At 47.6% G+C, this 24,361-nt stretch overlaps 1 long non-coding RNA gene across 1 annotated transcript; it reads left to right on the forward strand.

Moving 5' to 3' along the window:
• Nucleotides 1–20,050: 20,050 nt before the first annotated feature.
• On the forward strand, nucleotides 20,051–23,934 carry LOC142834391 (uncharacterized). The gene is made up of 3 exons (XR_012907578.1): nucleotides 20,051–20,154; nucleotides 21,072–21,184; nucleotides 23,478–23,934. It is a non-coding gene; the product is annotated as an uncharacterized LOC142834391 (long non-coding RNA).
• Nucleotides 23,935–24,361: the final 427 nt, after the last annotated feature.

Genomic DNA, 24,361 nt, shown 5'->3' on the forward strand with positions numbered 1-24,361 from the left:
GGTGCTAGGAACTGAACCCAGTACTCTAAGCAATACGTGCTCTTACATGCCAAGCCACCTCCCTAGCCCCCTCAGATATAGGCTTTGTGTATCTATCTGTGGTTTTATCTCTTGATCACACCTTGATCACAGGTGTAGAATGGCTGGGTCATACAGTGACCCTGGCCTCACTTTTTGTGGAGTTGCCAAACTCTTTCCAGTGGTGTTGGCATTTTACATCCGTGTCAGCAATGTGTGAGGGCTCTGGTTTCTCCACATTCTGTCTCTCTGTGGCTTATAGCCTCTCTAGTGAGGGAATTTGCTGCTCATGCCCCTCATATTAATGATACTGAGTAAAGATCTTCTCACGTATTTATCAACCATTTGTATATCTTTTGGAAAATATCTATTTATACTCTAGCCTAGCTAAATTTTTAACTGATATGTAAAATCACTAAAATCTCACATGTTAGTAGAGTACCACCACACAATGTTTCAGTACACATATCCCTTGTGTGATGCGGTTAAACAAATCGATATCCTCAAACATTCATTGGAGGTGTGTCCCGCCTGTGGCTACAGCCAGGAGAACTCTGAATGAACCCGCACAAAATTATAAACGTAAAATATTGTGAGATTTTTGTTTGCAGCTTTTCTTTTGCCCCTCAACTGTGTGATTCTCAAGGGCGAACTTTTAGCTGACAGCATCGTGTCACCTGTCAAAGGGTGGATTGTGTAAACATCCAAACCGCCTTTATGCTAAATCTGAGCTATATAGAGTATAACAGCTGTCTGTGGTCGCCTACAGCTCAAAGACGCTGGAACTTCTGACTCCTATCCTGGTGTGCAGCTTAGCCCTGACTGGCCAGCCTTGCCCCAGCCTGTCTTCTCTCTACTCCCCCAGCCTTTGGTAGCCGCTGCTCTGCTCCTCTCTGAATCAGCTTTTTTACATTCCACATGCGTGAACGTGTGCTACTTGTCCTTCTGGCTTGTTTCATTTAAGCTCCACTGTGTTGTGGCAAATGACAAGTTCTCCTTTTTAATGACTTAGTAGTATTCCTTTATAGCTTTGTAAGGCATGTCTCTGCCCACTCTCAGCTGACGGACACCTACATTGTTTCCTTTCTCGGCTACTGTGAATCCGAGCTGCAATGACCTTGGGAGTGAAGTGGTGGCGTTGACTAACTTCGTCTCCTTTGGACCTAGGGTCCGTGGTGAAGTTGATAGGTCATCAGCTAGTTGTAGTCTTCAGTTTTTTGAAAATTTTCTGCATTGTTTTCCATAATATCTGTGCAATCTCATATAAGCCTGGAGTGTAAGGGTTCCTTTTTCTCCATATCACCACCAGCATGTGTGATTTTGTTTTTGTTTTTTATTTTTTCCTTTCTGGTAGCAGCCATTCTTGCTGGAGTTAGATGACATCTTACATCTGCATTTGTCTGGTAACATTTTGTCATGTTGAACTTTTTTTGTATACGATTGGCTGATGTGGGAGGTCCTTCTGTCTATATGTTGCTTTTATTGGTTAAAGAGTAAAGAAGCTGGTTTGGCCTGTGATAGGACAGAGTAGAGCTAGGCAGGAAAACTAAACTGAATGCTGGGAGAAAGAAGGCTGAGTCAGTGAGATACCATGTAGTTGCTGCTGGAGGAGAAAGTGCCAGAACCTTGCTTGTAGGTACAGAACCTTGTGGTGATGCACAGATTAATAGAGATGGGTTGATTTAAGATGTAAGAGCTAGCTAAAAATACACTTAAACTATTAGCCAAACAGTATTGCAATTAATACAGATTTTTGTGTGATTATTTCGAATCTGAGTGGCTGGGAATGAATGAACAGCCTCTGCCAACAATTGGCCAACAATTGGCCGTTTCTACACTGAAAGAAAGAAAGAAAGAAAGAAAGAAAGAAAAAAAGAAAGAAAGAAAGAAAAAAGGTCTTCTTGGATCTATTGTTCATTTTTATGTTGGGTAATGGGATTCTTTTGGGGGTTGATTTTTTTGAGTCAGGATCTTATTTATCCTGGGCTGGCCTCCAACTTGCTATACAGCTGAGGATGACTTTGAACTTCTGATCCTCATGCCTCTACATTCTAAATGCTGGGATTACAGGTGTGCTCCCCCATGCCCAGTGTATGTAGGACTGAGCATCCACCCTGGGCTGCAGTGTATGAGGAGTGCGCTGCAGGAACTGAGCCACAGCCCTTCCTGCTATTGCTGAGTTTTTAGAGTGACTTACACATAGCGAGCATCTCCTCTCTTCTCTTGATTTGTCTCTTTGTAGTGCTGAAGCTTTCAGTTTGACTGCGATCCTGCTTCTCTGTGGTTTTGCTCCCTGTGCTTTTGGAGTTTTTTTCTAACTAGTGGTCTGTCTTTTTTTACTGAGCAGTAATAGTTCTTTATATGTTCTATTCTAGTAAAAGTCCTGTACTAGATATGCCACTTGTAATTTAAAAAATCACTTTTGGTGTGGCAATTTGAATGAGGCTGGCTCCCATAGGCTCCTATGTTTGAATAATTGGTCCCCGGTTGGCGGAACTGTTTGGGAAGGATTGGAAGGTGAGGTCTTACTGAAGGAGATGTGCCACTGGGGTGGCCTTACCATTCTCAGGGTCTCTCTTTCTTGCTTTGTACTTGTGGACCAGGTGTGAGCTCTCAGCTCTTCCCGCAACCTTGCCTTTTCTCTGCCGTCCTGGACTCTAACCCTTTGAAGCTGTAAGCCCAATTAAATGTTTTCTTTTGTAACTTGCTTTCATCGTGGTATTTTTTCACAGCAATAGAAACATAACTAAGATATTGAGGTTGCCTTTTCACTTTTTTGTAGCACAAAGGTTTTTCATTTTTTTTTAATTTGGAGACAGCTCTTAAGTTTCCTAAGCTATTTTCAAAAGATTCGTTAAGGGCTGGAGAGATGGCTCAGTGGTTAAGAGCACTGACTGCTCTTCCAAAGGTCCTGAGTTCAATTCCCAGCAACCACATGGTGGCTCACAACCATCTGAAATGAGGTCTGGTGCCTTCTTCTGGCCTGCAGGCATACACACAAACAGAATATTGTATACATAATAAGTAAATAAATAAATATTTAAAAAAAAACCAAAAAAACCCAAAAGATTCGTTAAAATCCTTTTAATTATGTGTGTCTGTGTAGTGCATGCAATGCCCATGTATGCCAGAAGAGGGCGCGGGGTTGCAGGAACTTGTGCCCTGCTGAGGTGGATGCTGGAAAGAGAACTCAAGGCCTCTGAAAGCCGGACAAACTCTTATCTCCCATTCCATCTTCCAAGGTTTTTTTTAACTCGGATTTGTTTATTCTTCTTTTTCTTCTTCCTCCTTCATTAGAGCAATGATCCATTTTGAGTTAATTTTTATTCTACCATGGTGCTGGGGGCCTTGATCATGCTAGGCAATTGAGTGCTCTCCCACTCAGCTACTCCCTGATTCTAGTGTTAATTTTCACGTAAAATGGTATATAGATAGGACTCTAGCTGTCTCACCGTTTGCTGAGACTAGCCCTTAGCCCTTCTCCACTGGATTATCTTGGTACCACTGCCAAAAATCAATTGGTGGTCAATGCAATGGCTTATATCTGAAGTCTCGGCTCACCACACCATTGAGTACTATCGATTGTTTTGTCCTCCTCCCCATTCATCCATCCCCTTCCTAGGTGCAGGAACACCTGCCCGGCAGGGTTGGTGAAGATTTTGGGGTGGTGGATAGGGACTGCCACACCCTTTGATGTTGGGGCAGGAGACATGACACACACTCCATTTCCCGGGATCTTAGCTGTTTTTCAAAGATCACTCCTTCTTTCTGTGGCCTCCTTGTTGGAACTGATCAGAAACTTTCCTGGAACTGAGGGCTCTCTTGGGCACCAGGGTGTTGAATCCTGTGCGACATGTAGTTAAATTAGGGTCGTCTGTGAATGCTGTGGACCAGCACCCGTTGGTCTCCACAGGGCCAGAAAGCAAAGCCTGATTCGTGTCCCCAGGGCACAAGGTGCCTTCCTGAGGAGAGCCAGACAGGGGAGGGGCAGATCCAGGCGCAACTTTGTGGCTCTTCCCTTTTTTTTTTTTGTCCGAAGCAGCTGCAGGCTGGGCAGGCAGAAGCCTGGGGGTCCTCTGGGTCCCCGTCGTCCCTGGAGGCAGTGGCCAAGTCTGCAACCCTGCGACTTGGTGGCCTGGTGGCTCAGGATGCGGCCAGGGTGGCGCCAAGCTTCCCTGGTTGGAAAATGAACACAAAAGAACAAACACGGAGGCCTGCACTATGCTAATGCGGCACAGCCCTGGCCACCGTCACGCGGTGCCTCATCATCACTGCCTGGGCCCCGGCCGTGAGCAGCAGGACGCACTGCGGCTGATGGCGGCTCTGATAGCGTGGGGCTCAGCGGGTTTCTCGCCGCTCGGGAGCCCGAATTGCCAGTACAGTTGGGGGTGGGGGGAGCGATGTACCTCCCTGTTAGATTGAAAAAGTGATCGATGCCAGACTAAAAAGTTCACATGGCGCCGTGGCGCACAGAGGGCTAAGTCAGGTCCTTCCACCCCACCTTCCTGAACCCCAGAGCTTACCCTGCTCCCTGACGGCGAGATGACCCTGCAGGATTCTGAATACGCCTAGCGATTTGGCTTTTTCTCATTCTCTCCATCACCAAACGTACTCCTGGTACACAGGCCGGTCTCTCGTTTTCTTCTTTCTCATGGAAGAATGTGCCTGGAGCGGCTTTCCACACTAGCAGGCACAACCCTGTCTAATTCTTTCCAAATGCCACATAATATTCCACAATACCACGGTGAAATAATTAATTTAACTTGTCTCCAACTACTACTAATTAAATGTTTGCTGCACACAAGCCTTTCAACTGAGCCCCTGACTTGTATTGTCTCCTTAAATCCTCAGGAGAGGTTCTAGAAGGCAGGTGTAGCAGTTTATTTCATGAGCCGTGAAGAAGCAGAGGTGCCCGGGTGTGTTTGAGACAGCACAGCTGGCCAGTGGTAAAGTCAGGATTCTTGGTTTTCCACCCCCAACTCCAGGGCTCAGGCCCTGCACAATGTGCCCCTCAGGGCACAGACCTTCAGCTATTTTCGAGTCCTGGCAAACTCCTTATCCTACAAGCAAGCGCTTTTGTTTCTGTGGGATTCTGCAGGTCTCATCCCAGTGGTTCCAGACCAATGATATTCATCTAGGAATTGGAGAGCAGAAACCATCACTTTACACGATAGAGCATCTGGATCGAAAAGAGATGCCCTGTTTCTTCTGCAAAGATACTCCTGTATCTTTCAAGGCATTTTGTGTGTGTTGCATGACACTTTGTGCATACTCTGCGTTTAAAGGAGGGCCTCCAAGGGTGGGGTTGCGGCTCTGTGGGATCGCTATAGCATGCACTGTATCCCCAGCTCAGAAACTGGTCTCAACGCTGTCCTGCTTTCTCCAATTAATAAATATGGAGATCATTCTCTATTGGCATATGTGTGTATCATATATATCATATATAATTTTATGTATATATGCAATTCTTTTTCTTGTATTTTAGATTCAGTTCTGTTTTTTTTAAATTTATTAAGGCATTCAGAAATTCCAAAGTAAAAATAGCAAAATCAGGGATACACTGACTCACTTTTGTTTTGTTAGACACTTTTCATTTCTCTGTGTAATTACATTTGCTAATTTTCAAAACAATTCCTGGGATTTTTTTCTATATATGCCCCAGGAACATACAGGGAAGATCACACTGTTCTCTGAATTTCAAATTATGTGTTCTGTTTTCTGTAGTTATTTCATAAATTCATTATTTGTGTGTGTGTGTGGTATGCATTTGTGTGTATGCATGTTTTTTGTGTGTGCTTGGGTGGGTGGGTGCACATGTGTGGGCGTGTCCGGAAATAGGAGCCTGAGGTTGATGTGGGAAATCGTCCTCCACGGCTCTCCCACCTTATCCACTGAGGGAGGGACTTTCAGTCAAAGCCAGAGTTCACTGATGATGGTGGCCTTGCTGCCCTGCTTGCTCTGGAGATCCCTCCTCCATAAGGGGCTGGAATCACAGGCTGGGAGCCACACCTGCCCGACATTTCTGGCCTCACACTTGTGTAGCAAAGTGTTTTATCCACTGATTCACCTTCCTAGTCATGAATGTATTCGTAATGCTTAAATCTTCCATCCATTGAGCATGGAGTATATGTAAGAGGATACGTAGAGGGATGGGATGCACCTGCTGGTAGAGTGCTTGCCTAGAATGTGTGAGGCCCTGGGTTCCAGCCTAGTACCACATAATCAATAAAAGCTGAAGGAAAGCCAGGGTTGAGCTCCTCATGGACGGGCTAGCTAGCTGAACTAACATTATCAAGTCATCAAAACTGCCCCTCCTTTATTTCTGACAACCAAACCTATACCAAAATACGTGCTGTTTGTCTCCCTCTAGATTCTTTCTTCTCTCCATTGGTTGTTCCATTAATTCATGTTTCTGTAGCAAATTATAATTGCTAATGTTCTCCTATCTATCTATCTATCTATCTATCTATCTATCTATCTATCTATCTCCTATATGTTTGGGTTTTTGAGACACAGTCTCACTACGTAATCTTGACAGTCCTGGAACTCACTATAACCATACTGGCCTCAAGTCACTATATAGTCAAGGATGACCTTGAACTTCTGTTCCTTCTGCCTCTACTTCCAGAGTGCTGGGGTGCCATATATAAGTTACCATGCCCTGCCCTGTATGCTATGTTTGCACAGGAACTTACTATCTAGTACTCGTCTCCCATGAAGTGTTTAACTGATGCTTTAGTGGATTTAGAGGCAGCATTTAGAGGCAGCTCAGGGGCAGAGGACTGGTGTAGATGCACAAGGCCTTGGGTTCGAGAGATTCACTGTCCTTTTCCTCGGCTCAAAGTGTCTTATTTCACTGGCCAGATCCAGTTCTATGGCCTTGACTAACTGAGAAAATGAGAACTCTAGGGGACTCAAGGGATTGCTATAGTGTTTCCCGGGTAGTCATATTGTGATCTTGACTAAGAAGACTCAAGGAAGCTGAGGCAGGAGGACTGCTTGAGTTACCAGCTATCATGGGCTTCATATGGAGCTCTAGTTAGTCAGAAACAAAAACCAGAGGAGCAGGAGGAAGAAGAGGAGGGTCCAAGGGTTGCACATGCAGCTTGTGGGAGTCTCTGTGATCTCCATAGCCAGCAGAGAGAACAGCCAAGGGAGGCAAGAAGGCAGTTTGGTTCAGCACAACCCAATAGCAGGCATCGGTCTAAACTTCCGGATCCTGACCCCAAGTAGTCTATCAAGTACAGCATAATCAGTGATGCATGCATCTTCCTGGGGAACAAAGTAAGCTGAAGAAAGATTGGCTGCGACTCCACTGAAATTCTGTAAGGTACCTGTGGCACCATCCATAAAGATGGGTTCCATAGATTGACCGAGAAAAAGAAGCTATGATAAGAGTCTGGGGACAGTCCAGTGTGGTCTCTGGTCACACAGACAGCTCAAGGTCACCAGGCTAGAAAACATCAGCTCCCAGCCTTCTGGGAAGATAACAGGTTAGACATTCCTTCCACTGAAGGAACAGCAAACCCCGTGTGTGCTGACATTCCAGGTTCCCCTAGTGCTTACCTATGAACACGGGGGCCTCTGTGCCTACTATAACAGGTGACTCCAGGGGAGAATAAATAGGATTTTCTGTCTTAAAACGAAAAGGTATCGGTGCAGTTTCTTCTGAGGCATTGTGTAGCCTTTACTGCCTGGTACTTTGGTAACATTTTAGTTTTACTTTTTAAATTTTATTTATTTATTTATTTATTTATTTATTTATTTATTTATTTATTCTTATGGGTACATGCATGTGCGTGCATGTGTTTGGTGTGTGTGTGTGTGTGTGTGTGTGTGTGTGAAAGGACCTACTTGGGAGAGTATGTTCTTCCTTCTACCATGTGGGTCCTGGGGATTGACTCCACGTCTTCTCATCTGGTTTAGCAGTAAGGCCCTTTTGTCCTCTGAGCTATATCACACACCCCATTTTATTTTATTTTTAATTAATATTTAGTATTTATTTATTGTGTCCTTGTGTGCACATGTGTGTGTGTACATGCCGTGGTGTGAGTGGAGGTCAGAGGACAACTTTTTAAAATTAATTTCATTTTATTTAATTTTGTATGTATGAGTATGCGGATGTGGATGAGTCTGCATGCGACTCTGTGTACCATACGTGTGCCTGGTAACTGTGGAGGCCAGAAGAGGATGCTGGATTCCTTGGAACTGGAGTTACAGATGGTGGAAAGATGCCCTGTGGGTTCTGGGAATAGAACCTGGGTCCTTTGGAAGATCAGCCAGTGCTCTTCGCCTTCCCTCCATACGACAACTTTGGGGAGTTGGTTTCTTCCTTCTCCCATGTGACTCCTAGAGACTGAACTCAGGTCATCAGGGCATGGGGACAAGCATGCTGACCTGCATGGGGACAAGCATGTTGACCTGCATGGGGACAAGCATGCTGACCTGCATGGTGACAAGCATGCTGACCTGCATGGTGACAAGCATGCTGACCTGCATGGGGACAAGCATGCTGACCTGCATGGGGACAAGCATGCTGACCTGCATGGGGACAAGCATGCTGACCTGCATGGGGACAAGCATGCTGACCTGCATGGGGACAAGCATGCTGACCTGCATGGGGACAAGCATGCTGACCTGCATGGGGACAAGCATGCTGACCTGCATGGGGACAAGCATGCTGACCTGCATGGGGACAAGCATGCTGACCTGCATGGGGACAAGCATGCTGACCTGAGTGGGGACAAGCACGCTGACCTGCATGGGGACAAGCACGCTGACCTGCATGGGGACAAGCATGCTGACCTGCATGGGGACAAGCATGCTGACCTGCGTGGGGACAAGCATGCTGACCTGCATGGGGTCAAGCATGCTGACCTGAGTGGGGACAAGCACGCTGACCTGCATGGGGACAAGCATGCTGACCTGCATGGGGACAAGCATGCTGACCTGTATGCTGACCTGCATGGCGACAAGCATGCTGACCTGCATGGGGACAAGCATGCTGACCTGTATGCTGACCTGCATGGGGACAAGCATGCTGACCTGTATGCTGACCTGTATGCTGACCTGCATGGTGACAAGTATGCTGACCTGCATGGTGACAAGTATGCTGACCTGCATGGTGACAAGTATGCTGACCTGCATGGTGACAAGTATGCTGACCTGCATGGTGACAAGCATGCTGACCTGCATGGGGACAAGCATGCTGACCTGTATGCTGACCTGCATGGGGACAAGCATGCTGACCTGTATGCTGACCTGTATGCTGACCTGCATGGTGACAAGTATGCTGACCTGCATGGTGACAAGTATGCTGACCTGCATGGTGACAAGTATGCTGACCTGCATGGTGACAAGTATGCTGACCTGCATGGGGACAAGCATGCTGACCTGCATGGGGACAAGCATGCTGACCTGCATGGTGACAAGCATGCTGACCTGCATGGGGACAAGCATGCTGACCTGTATGCTGACCTGCATGGCGACAAGCATGCTGACCTGCATGGGGACAAGCATGCTGACCTGCATGGGGACAAGCACGCTGACCTGCCGAGCCATCGTGCCAGTCCCTCAGTGACATTTTAAAGTTGGCCTCATGGCCTGCAGCTCCTCACGGTGTTTGTTTCTTTGTTGTCATTGCTATTGTAATTGGATTTCAACTTCATGTGTGTTTTCTAATGGATTGTAATTTATGTATAGTGAAGTTATTCATTTTTACATATTGAATGTATAATCCATCATCATCTTACTGAAATCTCTAGGTTTGCCTATAAAATTCAGTCAGTTAGGGGCTGAAGATGTGGCTCAGCAGGTAGAGTGCTGGTCTTTCAGGAAGCCCTGTGTCTGATGTCCAAGTGTACATCTATAATCCCAGCACTAGGGAGGTAGAGTGGCAAGACGTCAGAAGTTCAAGGTCATCCTCAGTTACACAGAGAGTTCAAGGCCAGCCTCAGGTACGTGAAATCCTTTCTGGAAAGAAAAACAAAACTAACCAACCAACCAACCAACCAACAACAAAGCTTCTTTTGGATTAAGCAGTTTTAGTTTTTTATTCGTGTGTATGTGTACGGCCGTAGGAGGGCGTGGCCCGTGTGTGCAGGTGCTCAGGGAAGCTAGAGGAGGGTGTTGGATTCTGTGGGGCTGGAGCTGTATGAGGCTGTGGCACCTGGCGTAGGAGCTGGGGCCCAAACGCGGGTTCTCCAGAACATTCTTATGAGCATGGAGTTTGGAAGGAAATGAGGGCCAGGTGTGTTTTCTGTATTTTCAAAACAAAATATCTTGAAAAACAAAATGTTCAGGCACATTTACTGAAACCTGGGATTCTGTCTTCTCTGGGAATCTTGGCGGGGTCGGCGGCTGCTGATGTTGCTACAGGGAGCTGAGCCTGGGGTCCAAGAGCAGTCCTCGGAGGAGACTTCAGCCCCTCCCTGCTTTAGAGGACACAAAGGTCCCTAAAGGCATTTGCATTTGAAATGTGGTGGGCACTTTCAGAGTGACATCGTGTAATAACAGTGACAGCAGTCACCCAGGGCTTGCTTACGACCTTGCTGGGGCTGTTTTGTGCTTGACCAGGGGTGAGGCCCATGCAACCCTCTAGCATTTCATTATGGAAAATTTGCAGAAAAGAGGAAAGAGTTGCATGTGCATGGCCCACATCCTGCACCTAGCTGGCGCAATCTGTGTTCTGCCCTAGTTGTTTTAATTATGTAACTAGCATCCGTCCCGCCTTTCATCCACCCTGAAGTGGTCTTCAGTTTTTGACGCATTTCAAAGTGAATTGGAGGCCTCCCTAAATTTTATCTGTGAAAATTTCAGCATGCATATCTTTAGGTAGATCTCAATGCCTATTTTTAGTACTCTGCAAGATTTAAAAAAAAATACATTTATTTATGTGAATATGGGTGTGCTTGTGTGTGTGTATACATGTGTGTGTGCATGTGTGTCGGTGTGTGTACGTGTATACCATGAAGCTCTTGTCAGGAGATGGTTCTCTCCTTCCACCATGTAGGTCCTGGGAATTGAATTCAGGTCATCAGGTTTGGTAGCAGGTGCCTTTACCCTCTGAACCATCTTACCAGACCTGTATTCAGTACTTTTGCTTTTGTTTTTGTTTTTTTTCAAGACAGTGTTTCTCTGTGTAACAGTCCTGGCTGTCCTGGAACTTGCTTTGTAGACAAGGCTGGCCTTGAACTCACTGAGATCTTCTGCCTCCCAAGTGCTGGGATTAAAGGCGTGTGCCACCCCTGCCTACCAAAGGAATTGGTGATTTTTAAAATTTTTTATTTATATTTTATGTATATGAGTGCCCTGCATGTACACCTGCATCCCAGAAGAGGGCATCAGATCCTGTTATGGAGAGCTGTGAGCCACCCTGTGGTTGCTGGGAATTGAACTCAGAACCTTGAAAGAGCAGCCAGTGCTCTTAACCTCTGAGCCACGTCTCCAATCCTGTTATCAGTACTTTTCATCCAAGTAAAATTAGCACCTAATTCAACGTACAAACTTAAGGATGCTCTTCTGTGTGACCTCACAAATTAGTCCCCATTCTGGTTATGCAATAGTCGCATCCTTCTAGAAAGTTCCTTGGTGCTTCTTCCTCGCACAGTCTTCACCTTCACCCCTTCACCTCAGTCAACCACAGCTCAGTTCTTTCCTCCCAATCGATTAATTTGACATATTCTAGAACTCCATGGAAAAGAAATCACACCCCTTCCAGGTTTCCTCATCATGTAAGACACTGAGAAGGTGGTCCTCAGCAGCTCAGGAGCAGAGCCCACACCACAACCTGACCATGTGACCTCCTGGAGCTGGGATTTCCCAGCTTCTAGAATTACTAAGATGAATGTTGGTTATCTGAGCTACCTGGTCTGCTATCTTTTGTTTTTAATAGTGTGAGCTGACTAAAAACACACCATAGACAGACAGACAGGTGCCTGAATTAATTAACTAATTTTTAAATTTGGTTTTTGATAGTTTCATCCATATATGAGATGTATTGTGAACTTGCTCAGCCTGCTGTACTTGTCTGCCTCCCTCTCCTTCGGATAATCACTGCCCTCAACTACAACTAGTCCCCTCCTACCTTTATGACGTACATTTCCGTGCAGGTCTTGTGGAGGTGGCCAGAGCTGCTGTGTTTCATAATTTTATCAGCCTCGTACATCTACAAGGCAGTGTTTCGTGGGATTCCTCCCATCCTCCAGCACTTACAACCTCCCCGTCCCACTCTTTACGATGCTCCCTGGTCTTGCAGAGAGTGACATAAGTGTCCCATCTAGGGACGGACACTCAATAGTATTCATCAGCAACGTTTTCCTGGTTGGGTCTCCGTATTAACCATTGCCCACTGCGAGATGAAGTGTCTATAGGAAGGGTGGGTGACATTGCCGGACTAAGGGTGCAAGTTTAAGTATTTAGAAGGTGGTTTAGCTGCATGGCTGTTTAGTTTTAATATTAGTACAAGTTCCTCTCGAGGGACTGTGACTTCCCCAGTCCTAGATGTTTGCTCAGGTCTCCAGGACCAGACGCCCGAATCCTTTGCGGTTTCTGCGTAGTACGAAAGACAATGTTGGGAGCACTGTGTGCGAGTCTTTTCTGGATGCATTTCTTCCTTCCTCTTGGGAAGATAGTGAGGAGGAGCACAAGTGTTGAGTGGCAAAATGTATGCACAGGTTCCTGGGGAAAGTACCAGAGCTTCTCTCAAAACGCTTTCTATGGCCATCTGCAATGTGTGAAAGCTCTGGCTTTTCCTTAGCTTTGCATATGCTCAATGGTGTAACGTGAATTCTAATTGGTCTTCATAACAAAAACCCGGAGTCAGATATCGGGGTAAATGCTGAAAGATCAGAGAGACAAAGGAGCAAGCCAGAGCCACTTCTTACCTCCCCAACTTTCTAGCCTAAAGGGGGCAAGCTCCTGTCTCCACCAGCCTTATATTCCTCTCTCTGCCCAGCCATATCATTTCCGGTCCCCACCTCCCTAGTGCTGGGATTAAAGACCTGTGCCTCCCAAGTACTGGGATCAAAGGCAAGAGATCCAAGTGCTAGGATTAGAGGTGTGTGCCACCGCTGCCTGGCCTCTATGGTTGACTAGTGGCTAGCTCCACCCTTTGATCTCCAGACAAGCTTCATTTGTTAGAGCACGGACAAAACACCGCCACACAATGGTGTCTGGCCTCTGCTTTGGCACTTAATGGGCATAAATCTTGTATTAGGGAAATACCCTTATCCTAGGAAGAGTTTTCTTTCTTTCCTCAAAGAAAGAAATGTATGGTATGTTAGTCAGCTTTCTGTAAGTGTAACAAATGTTTGAGAAAACCAACTTGAAAAGAAGAAAGGTTTATCTTGACCCAAGTTTTGGAGGGGTCAGGCCACGGTTGGGTAGACCTGTTGGTTTGGGGTCTGTGATGAGGCAGTAGTATATCAAGAAAGGGAATGCTTGGTGGAATAAACTCTTTGTGCTATACTGAAGAGAGAAACATGGAGACACACAGAGATATAGACAGAGACAGGGAGACAGACAGGGATGGAGAGAAACAGAGACAGAGAAAATTAGGAAACAACTTTCCTCAAGACCCAGTAATACCACTTTTGGGTATATATCCAAAGGATGCTCAATCGTGCCACAAGGATATGTGCTCAACTATGTTCATAGCAGCTTTGTTTGTCATAGCCAGAACCTGGAAACAACCTAAATGCCCCTTGACTGAAGAATGGATAAGGAAAATGTGGTACATTTACACAATGGAGTACTACACAGCAGAAAAAAACGACATTTTGAAATTTGAGGGCAAATGGATGGAGCTAGAAAACATCATTTTGAGTGAGGTAACCCAGACCCAGAAAGACCATTATCACATGTACTCACTCATAGGTGGTTTTTAGACATAAAGCAAAGAAAGCCAGTTCACAAATCATAATCCCAGAGAACTCAGACAACAATGAGGACACTAAGAGAGACTTGCATGGATCTAATCTACATGGGAAGAGATTTAAAGGTACACAGATCTGAGTATGGACCCACTGCTGTGATTCCGTGTGGTCTCTGACACATTAGTTCGTCACAGAGCCTCGGTTTTCCCATCTGTGAAATAGTACACCAATTCCTACCACACTGGAGGCCATGAAGAAGAGCGGTACAGCAATGGAGATAGAACACTGTTTCCTTCACTGGGCGATTCCGTGGGCCGGCAGGCTCTCCTTACTGTTCAAGAAGAGAGGCACGGCTGCTTTTAGACTCTGCCCTCACAGCACGCCCCAACCACCCACAATTCAGGTCATGCTGCCTTTGAAATTCCCATTGTTAGAGGATTTCTGTTACACATGAATTATGACTTTACAGCCAGGGACAAATGTCTTCGTGCCGAGTGCTGTTAACTCGTGTGGCTTCTGTTGTATCTGGCTTCCTCGGCAGCTCTCCCTCCAATTCGGTGAGATGAGCGACTTTCATTGGGATGTCCTTTATGGCATAATGACCTCCTTTAGAACAGGAGTCTGGTTTCCTTGAGACCTCACGGAGGTATGAGGAAAGTCAGATCTGAGCACCATTCTATTGTGTTGGGGCAAGAACAAAAGAATGGATCCAAATCCCAGCGCCAGCCATTTTGGGTGATCAGCTAGCAACTTACGACGCATAAATTTCCAAGAGAGAGATTTTTGGGTTTGAAGCACAGGCTTGTCTTGAGGGTTGATGGTTAAACATTATATTCTAGAGTGACAAGATGTAATAACAAAAAAAATTGGGAAAATTTCCCTATAATGGCAGATGGAGATTAAAATGCATTTGGGGAAATTTCCAACATACATGAACATAATGGAAGCAAGCAAGTCCTCAGTCCTAACCTGTGGGAAATGAGCTTTGCCCTCACCTCTCCAGCTGAGAGTGAGCTGGAGACTGGCGGCTGCCCCCAGGGTCTCTGGGTAATGAGATGATGGGGGAGGGTGGCAAACAGCTGCAGTAGGAGGTTAATGAGACAAAGCAATTCTGGAACAGGAAAGGAGTCTGAGACGATGAAACCTGCTGGCCTTGGCGAAGATTTACTCGGTGCCTTGAGGAAGTAGAACGGTACCCACTTTGCAGAGTGGGCATACTGAGGCCTGGAAACTAAGATCTTGAGAGGTTGCCCAAGGAGTCTGGTGTGTCCGAGACAATAATGTTTGTTACTGTCTCTTCTATCTGCCAGGTGGCTCCTGACTATCTGGGGACCAGTTGTACCTGATGCCAGGCTATGCTGACCTGTACACACTTACCTTCTGCTGGTCCCAATTAGCAATGTGGAAAAGAGAGCTCCAGCTCCCAGCAACGGTTGCAACCCATGGACTACATATGACAGAGGTCACCTTCACACACCTGCAGCTGGCCCTCCCTAGAGGTGGTCATATGGGTGACTCAAGGTAGGTCAGGTGAAAACAATTCTGAAAACAATCCAAGAAGACAAGGTGTTCTTGGGGTGGCAGAATATCCAAGGCCACTTGTCAGCTGTGGGATCTTCAGTAGGCTGGGAGGGAGCAGCGAGCTGTGGCATGCTTTGCACTGTCGGACGTGGTTTGTCCCTGTCCTTCTTCCTCTCTTAACATGACACTCACAAGCCTTCCCAAGTTCTACTGGAACCCACGGGTGTTAGTGGATTTCCTGTGGGAGCTGTTCAGGGCCTAAGCTTTGCATCCAGCGTGGTGGAGGTGAGTGTGTGTGTGTGTGTGTGTGTGTGTGTGTGTGTGTGGTGGTGGTGGGGGTGTTTAGAGGGGGTGAGTTTGAGGTCTCAGCATCCAGGAAGGCTGGAGACATCCTTGCTTGTGCCTCTTAGTCTGCAGTGATGTTGAGTTACCGTTGTTAATAGCCTCAATGTACAGTGGGAAAATCAGAACTCAGTTTTTCCCCATCTGAACTTTGGATCTCATGACAGCATTGTAGACTATTTCGGAAATGTCTAATATCTGAGAAAAAGCGGGTTCACCGTTGGGGACTAAGGAGTGACATGGAGAGATGAGGCAGGGACAAGGCCGCCAGGAAATGTGGAACATCTGAAGGTTAGGGCCACTCAACCCAATTCTCCCTGACCAAAGGCCACACCATTGCCCACAGCAGCCCTGGCTTCTGTCTTTTGCCTTGTGCCTCGGACTCTTGGGGACAGACAGCTTTCCGGCGTCCCACTCTCAGGTCCATGCATTGAGCAACCACCAGTGAAGGTGGCAGCCAAAGAAGGGCCTTTTTTTCTCCAGAGTTTTTATTATTATGGGCTAAGGGTACCGGGTGGAGTGCGGGAGAACACTGACTTCCAAATTCTGCTCGGGAAACTAAACCTAATTTCGGGAAGTACAATGTGCCGAAGAGAGATTGCCTCTTAATTCCAGATTCATGCGGAATGCAGGCAGGAAGCAGAATCCCTTAACATAACACGGGCTTTTTGGTGCCCTAACAAAATAATAAATCCTTGAGGAATTCCCCAAGCAAAGGTAAAGCAGGATAATATACATTTCTTAATATTGCAGAAGTTTCCTTAATCTCATTGTTTAAACTTTTCAATAAACTGTAATGTTTATTAGTAGTTTTTCATTTCCCACTGTCAGATAATTCCTTTTGCTAAGTTGGGATAAACAGGGTCCCCCCAGCGCCTCTGGTTTCAGTTACGTGTGATATTTATCTGACCAGACACTTGATGTAATAGAGAACTATTGTGTTTTCTACCACCGTGAACTTAGAGGCGTGTTAATGCAATTGAATTGATTGTAATATTTTATAAAAGTTTCTCCACTGGAAATGTTGTTAGTGATCCGAGTTGTCTGAGGTTAGGAGAGCGCACTTGGAACTTTCTAGAAGCTTCTGGGCAGCTATGGGGCAAGGACAAGGAGGTGTGCTCTGTCCAGAGTTCACATTCTGGCTTCCGAGACATTCTGCATTAGTAATCTTTCTCATCACTGTGACTAAACACCTGACAAGACAACCTTATGAAAGAGAGGTTTATTTGGGCTCATGGTTTAGGGGGATGCAGTCCATCGTGGAGCAGAAGACGTGGCAGTGATGGGGGCTCTAGCTCTGGTGGCGGGGGTATGAGGTGGTTGGTCACATCGCAGTACAGTCCAGAAAGAGAGATGAACATCAATGCTCAGCGATGGTCCTTTCCTCTTGTCCTTCAGCCTGGGTGGGAGCTCAGCCCATGGGGTAGGGCTACCCATATTTAGAGTCCTCATCAGTGAAACCTCTCTTGGAAATGCCCTCACAGACATACCCAGGGGCGTGTCTCCGAGGTCATTCCAAATCTAGTCAAGTTGACAATGATGACTGGCCATCACAGACAGATTCCTTAGAAGGAAGCAAGGGGAGGGAGGCTGGGAAGCTGGCTTGGCAGTTAAGAGCACTTGCTGTTCTTGGAGAGGACCCAAGTTCCGTTTCCAGCGTCCACATCAGATGGCTCAGAACCACCAGCTCCCAGAGGGTCTGATGCCTCCAGCCTCGGCTGACATTTGTGTTCCTGTGTGTAGACATACATGTAAACATAATTTTAAGATACTAAAAATCAATCTGAAAAAGGGAAGCATGGCTCTGCCTTCATCCAGAAAGGTCTGCAGAGGCAGAATGCATTTTTTTTTTTGTAAGATAGGGTCTCTCTATATAGCCCAGAGTGGCTTTGAACTTGAGATTCCCCTGCCTCTGACTCCCGGGTGCTAGGACTACAGGCCTAGGCCATCACACCCATTGACAAAATGCACCTGTATTTTGTAAAGCACTTGTGTTTATCTACTGCTGTCAAACACCCCGAATTTTGGGTTTCCCTCCTGTGAAGTAAGGGGAACTGCATGAACCTGGAGGTTGTACTGAGTCCCAGGCCACGTTTTCAGGGACGTGGTGGGAGACGCAACCTTAATCACTGCAGAGAGAATGTTCTATCAAATGCCTTAGGACCTGTGTTCTTCCCCGGATCCCCATCGGGGAGAATCCTATCTCAAACGATCAGCACAAGGAATGAAGAAATTAATTTTTACTTTTGCTCTCTTTTTTTAATTGATTTTTCCCCCTTTTGAAATGGCAAATAGTTAAACATTGTTAACAAAATTCTTTCCACCCAGTAGTGGGGCGGGGGTGAGGGACTGGTAGAAGGAATCCTACCCAGCTAATGAGGTGTGGAACCCGGCCATTAGTTCTGCTTGAAGTCCCCATCAGCCCCAGATTCAGCTGGTGCCCTTCCAGGTGTTTACAGATTCCTCCGGTTGTGGTCTGTTCACCCTCTTGCCCCCTGCTGTGTGGCTCCCTGCCCCCATTCTGGTTATCAAGAACAAGAAGAGGATGGGGTGGGGTGGATGGCCCCCCCCCAATTTTTTGTGCAGGTGTGGGATGAGGGAGGGCAGATGCTGGGCAGAAGCCTGTAGTTTTCTTCATGCTGGCTCCCTGTTCCCCAGCCTTCTACTATTTAGCGAGAGGAGCAGCCTGAATATCATTTTCCGAAGAGATGAGGCTGAATGGAGCAATCAGGAGAGAAGGGCTCCACGCTCCCCTCCTGTAATTTTATCTTTCTTCATCTTTAAATGATGCTCAAAGATGGTCAGGGCCCTTGGGGGGCTGGAGGCACAGAGGTGAGCCTGTCTTCTTGAACAGGTTGTCCTTGAGCTAAGCCATTCTTGTGCCTTGGGATTTAGAACTATGTTCAGGTCTGGGCTAGGGCCGTATTCACGAGCTACACGTGGCCGTTTAAATTGAAGGTGGTGAAAACAACTGAGAAATTAGAACTAGCCCCTTATTTGTAAAGCTGTATTTTAGATGCTCTTTAGCCTCATGTAGCTAATAGCTACAGAATTAGATAGCACAAAACACAGAAGATGGCCCCAGCCTAGAGAGTTCTACTGAACACCGTCAGCCTGAAGCTCTCAGTCTGGGTACCCAGTCTGGAGGGCTTTATATATGCACAGGACACAGGCCTGGACGCTCCACAGGTCCCTCTAGTTGAAGAGGCAAAGTAAAGGACAGGAAGCTCATGAAGAAGGAAGGAAGGAACGACTCCAGGCCCTCCTTCAGCAGCCCTGGGCCCGCGTGGCATGGAGCTGTACTGTGAGACCAGGCACGTGATCACTGTGATGCTAGAACTCAGTTACTCTCAGCTGGCCTGAAGATTTAGCAGTGAGACAGCCTGCCAGGCCCCATGGAGGGTAGGTAGCCTCTGAAGGGAAGGGTGGCATGCCACATACACTACTAGATTAGTCAGATCTGTACTGCCCCCTTGTATGTGTGTGTGTGTATGTATGTATACTTGTGTTGGGGTGGGGCTTAGAGGTCAGATTTGGGCATCGTTCCTCAAGCGCTGTTCTCCGTGTTTGAGATAGAGTCTCTCACTGGCTAGAGACTTAGTGATTAGTGTAGACTGGCTGGCCAGTGAGCCCTGGAGAGCCATCTGCCTCTGCCTCCCCAGTGCTGGGGTGATCAGTGCATCCTGACTCTTTCACACACCACTTCTATCTATGGTTTGAACTCTGCTTGCATGCTGTGTGGAAGCGCTTTACCGAACGAGCCATCTCCCCAGCTCCTTGCCTTTCTCCTTTCGGCATTATATAAAGTGCTACCATGTTGGAAGTCTTGCTAATGCTGGGTAGACATCACCCCTCCAGGCTAGCTAACTCCTCGAGAACATAACCTTCTATGCACAAAGCGACCAGTCCAGAGATCTCCGGTCACCAACTGCTTCATTTACCCAACTCCCAAACACCAAGCCAGTATGAAGGGCCTTGTCCTAAGTTTCCCCTGGGCCAGGACTGGGCAAATGGAGTCCACCCTACAGACCAGAGCCTGTGGTAATTATTCAAACTCCCTAATCCTGAATTTGCTTAAATGTGTCTTGCCTGTCTCCTCCCATCGAAACCAGAATAAAGCCTCTGGCCCATTGTAGTCTGAATGAAATGGCCCCATAGGCTCATAGGGAGCAGCACTATTAGGAGGTGTGGCCTTGTTAGAGGAAGTGCATCACTGGGGGTGAGTTTTGAGGTCTCAAATGCTTAAGCCAAGCCTGGTGGCTCATTGTCTCTTCCTGTTGCCTGTGGATCCAGATGTAGAAGTCTCAGCTACCTCTCCTGCATCGTGTCTTCCTTGTAGGCTGCTAGGCTCCTGCTGTGACAGAATGGACTGAACCGCTGAACTGTGAACCAGCCTCAGGTAAAGGTTTTCCTTTACAAGAGCTGTTGTGGTCATGGCGTCTCTTCACAGCAAGAGAAACCCTAAGACTTCTGTGTTCTTCCTTCTACTCTCTTTCTTTCAACTGAGCCCGTGTTCCACTATGTGGCCCTATATAGTCTGGGACACCCTATCTCCTAAGAACTACAAGAAGCAAATTCCTTCCCAGACCATTGTCCTGATCTCTGTTACCTTACCATATGTAACGCCTGGAGGAGTGGGTTCGTTAGTGAGTGCCTGGGCAGCTTGCACAAAGCCCTAGCTATTCCAGCTTGAAGAAACTGGGCATGGTAGAGCATGGACTGAAATCCCTTGTTTGGGAGGCTTAGGAGGACGAGACAGGAGGATTAAGAGTTCAAGGTCACCTTCACCTACACAGGAGACTCAAGGCCAGCCTGAGCTTTAGAGACTCTGTCTCAAAAAATAAAACTCCAGGGACGTTTAAGACAATTATTTAGTTACACTGGTGGGAGAGGCTATAAGGAGAAATGCAGGGTGCTAGGACAGTGGCAACTGGAAGCTTTGACTCAGGGAGGGAGTTAGTTGGGGACGGACTTCCCAGAGAAGTAGCAAGGAAGTTGAAACCTAAAGTTTCAGCGGAGTTAGCAAGAACATGCAGGCAGGGCAGGGCATGTTCCTCACAGAGGGAACAGAATGTGCCAGACCTCAAGGAAGGAGGGAGGTGGCATATTCCGGGAAATGGAGGGCTTCAATCTCCCCGAGGAACCAGTGAGGTCAATACCAGCCCAAGAAAGGCATTGCTGTGATTGAACCCATTGTGTGAGGAGGCTGGGCACGGTAGCAACACTGTATTCATAAGACTCCTCCTGCTCAGGACTCCAGACTGCCTGTCCTAGGTGTGACTTGCAAATGAGCCCCTGGTTTCTCATCCTCTCCAGAGCCAGAGTCCTATGGCTTCCCTAGAGATGGTATCAGCCTGTCTTGTAGATTACAGGGGATGGCCAGGGAAGGTGTCATGGCTTGTGGCTTCCAAAGACAGCTGCACCAACAGGTACCTGAGTCCTGCTTTTCTTGACATGGGAGTCTGTCCCTCGACCTCTGCCATTGCTTTGACTAAGAAACACTGGAGGAAATGAGGCTGCCTGACTTTGGAGACCAGAACATAAGAGGCAGCAGGCAGCTGTCTGTTATCTTTCTCTTGTCTCCTCTCACCGTGCCTCGAAGCTCTGGTTGTCACCTGGGGTATCTGACTGCCATGAAGCTGACACACTGGAGAAATTGCAAGAGCCCGAGTAGAGAAAGAGGGATAATGGGGAGACAGCAGCTCCCAGAAATCACTATGCGTAGACAAGGGTCTAGTCTGAACCAGTTGTGACCGGTCTGGTCCAGTCTGGACTGGTCGAGATAGGTCTAAACTGGTCTGGTCCGGTCTGATCTGGTCTTGACCGGTCCAGACCAGACCAGACCAGACCAGTCTCGACTGGTGAAGACCGGACCAGAATGGTTTAGACTATTCTCAACGGTTCCAGACCGGACCAGACTGGTCACGACCGGCTCAGACTGGTTCAGACTGGACCAGACCAGTCCAGATGGATCTCAACTGATTCAGACTGGACCAGATCTGTTTAGACTGGTTTTGAAGGGTCCAGACCAGACCAGACCAGTTTAGACCGGTCCCAACCAGACCAGACTGGTCCAGACTGGTTTAGACCAGTCTCCACTGGTACAGACTGGACCAGAACAGTTTAGACCGGTTCAGACCAGACCAGAACGGTAACCACTGGTTCAGACCAGATCAGATTGGTTCAGACTGGTTTAGACCAGTTCAGATTGGTTTCGACTGGACCAGACCGGTTTAGACCAGTTCAGACAGGACCAGACTGGTTTAGACAACAAAGGATCCCATGGTGTCGCATAAGCACTCTGTATGGTCTCGGGGACTGCAGCAAGGCAGGGCAAGGTTAGTGTAGTCATGGGAATTGCAGCAGGGCAGGGAGTCTGGTAGGGTTCTCATCTTGGGTGGCCTAGAGCATCCCTGGCAGGTGTTGCACACAGCAGGGTGTGCTTTCAAATGCAGTCAGACTCTGATTTCCGGCTCTGGACTTTGGCTTAGTTTCTAACCAAGCGCTGGCTGGACTGCCCTAGAGCACCTTCCGTGAAGAAAAGGTACGCAAAGCAAATGGGAATAGAACCCCACCTTGTCAGAGAGCTGGCTGCTTTGACAGAGATCCAGCTGAGGGGCATCACCTCACACACACAGCCCATGTGTGCTCACCCCCAGGCTGCATCAGTTCACCCAAGCAGGTCCCAGATGGGTAGTTATGGAAACGACAGCCAGGTCTGTAGGCTCATAGCAGGTTTCTCATGCTTCTTAAAATCCAACTCTTACTTGGCATGAATGGATAATGGATGCATCCCCACCAAGAGAGCGTTAACTGTGCCAGGCAAGAGCCAGGCAAGGTGTGTCTATTGAAGGAAGTTCTGGTTTTGATTTTTTTTTTTGAGGCAAAGTCTCACATATATGTACACACACACACACGCATGCACGCACGCACACACACATACACACACATCCCAGATTGGCGCTGAATTCACTAAGTAGCTAGGGTTGACCTTGAACTGCTGGTCCTCTTGCCTCCACCTCCTATGTGCTAGGATTACAGGCGCACCTCCACACCCAATATCTATGATGCTGGGGAGAGTTAGGGCTTTGTTCATGCGGTGTAAGCGCTCTACCCCAGTCCTGGAAGGAGCGTCTGTAATTATCCTAGTTTTGCGCATGAGCAGAGATCATTTCCCAGAGAGGGAAAGCGGTGCGTACTAGGGTGCCCAGAGGGACTTCAGAGTAGGTGGCCATACTTTCAGCCCCTTACAGGAGTCTCAGGCATCTCCCCAAACCCCTTAGCAGAGGGCAGCTGGCACAGTGCTACGGCACCACGACCTGCCCAGCCTGGGACGTGATGCACTTATTTTGATTGCGTCATCTTCAGGGATCAGAGCAGTGGGCTTCGCAACCTTGGAAAGTCATGTCCTCTCTGGGGGATGCTGGGCTTGAAGATCCCTGAGCCCCCTCCCCAGTCTTGTCATGAAGAGGCTCTCTGAACCCAAGTCTCCCACCTCCCAATCCATAGCAAAGATCCACTCAGGTTATAGCTCCTGTTTGCAAAGCGAGCTACACGGATGCCTTAATTAATTATTCAGGCTGACATCGCCAGCTCCCAAATCACAAGGTTGAGAAGAGATCATAGGAATATAATCAATGTGAACTTGAGTGATAATCACTGGTCCCCGGGTGGAGCAAAGAGAAGAAAACCCTCTAAATTGGTCTCTTTCTTCTATTTTAGCCTCGATTCTGCCAGCGGACAAGATAAAAACGCCCTCCTTTAATAATTAACGAGTAGGCACTGGCGCCCCTGGCGTGGGCCCCCAGGAGGCCTCTCGCGGTGGCTTTGCCTCCTGGAAGCCGGGGCGCGTGTGCACAGCCACGTGCGTCAGCCCGGTCTGGGGCGCAGCACTGAGTCACAGCGGCTGACCCAGCAAAGTGCTGAGAGTGTGACCGGAATGAAGGGTTGCTCCGTCTGTCTCCGAGGTGGCGTGGCAGATCAAATCACAGCGGATCAGGCGCCGAGATGTTGCCTTGCTCTGAGTGACAGAAGTTAATAATTAGTGACAATGATTGACAGATACACTCCATCTGCTGCTCCGACGCCTAGGAGCAGTTATTCCACAACTGTCTGCGGGCACAATGAACTCCCCCGGGAGCGCGGGCTGGCCTGTGATTGACAGCTGCCTCCAAGAGAGACAGGCCACTGACGGAAAGTCGCTGTCAGCAGAAGCGCTCTGCCCCCCCCCCCTTGTGTTCCCGCCGAGGCTCACTCGCTGTATACATTTATTCTGTTTCATTTATCATGTCAGCCGCGGTTTTAAATAGATTACTAGCTAGCCTGTTTTTTAACTGGAGAGTTTTCTACCCGTAAATTAGAAATATCCACGTACATGGAGAGCTACTTCCTGAGACTCGAGGCGTCCTCTTGTTCTCTGTGTGGATCCAGGAGAGGTAGCGGGAGCTTCTAGGGTTTTGGATGTACCAAGTCCTTCCATTAAAACCAAGATGGAATGTTTAACCAGAAGCCCTGCAAAATGGTGCCGAGCACCAAGGGGCAAACTTGGGCTCCAAATTCCAAACTAAACTCTGAAAGCACGCCCCCCCCCCCCCCCCGCCACACAC

The sequence above is a fragment of the Microtus pennsylvanicus genome, chromosome 13 (genome assembly GCF_037038515.1).
Source record: "Microtus pennsylvanicus isolate mMicPen1 chromosome 13, mMicPen1.hap1, whole genome shotgun sequence".
Lineage (NCBI taxonomy): Eukaryota > Metazoa > Chordata > Mammalia > Rodentia > Cricetidae > Microtus > Microtus pennsylvanicus.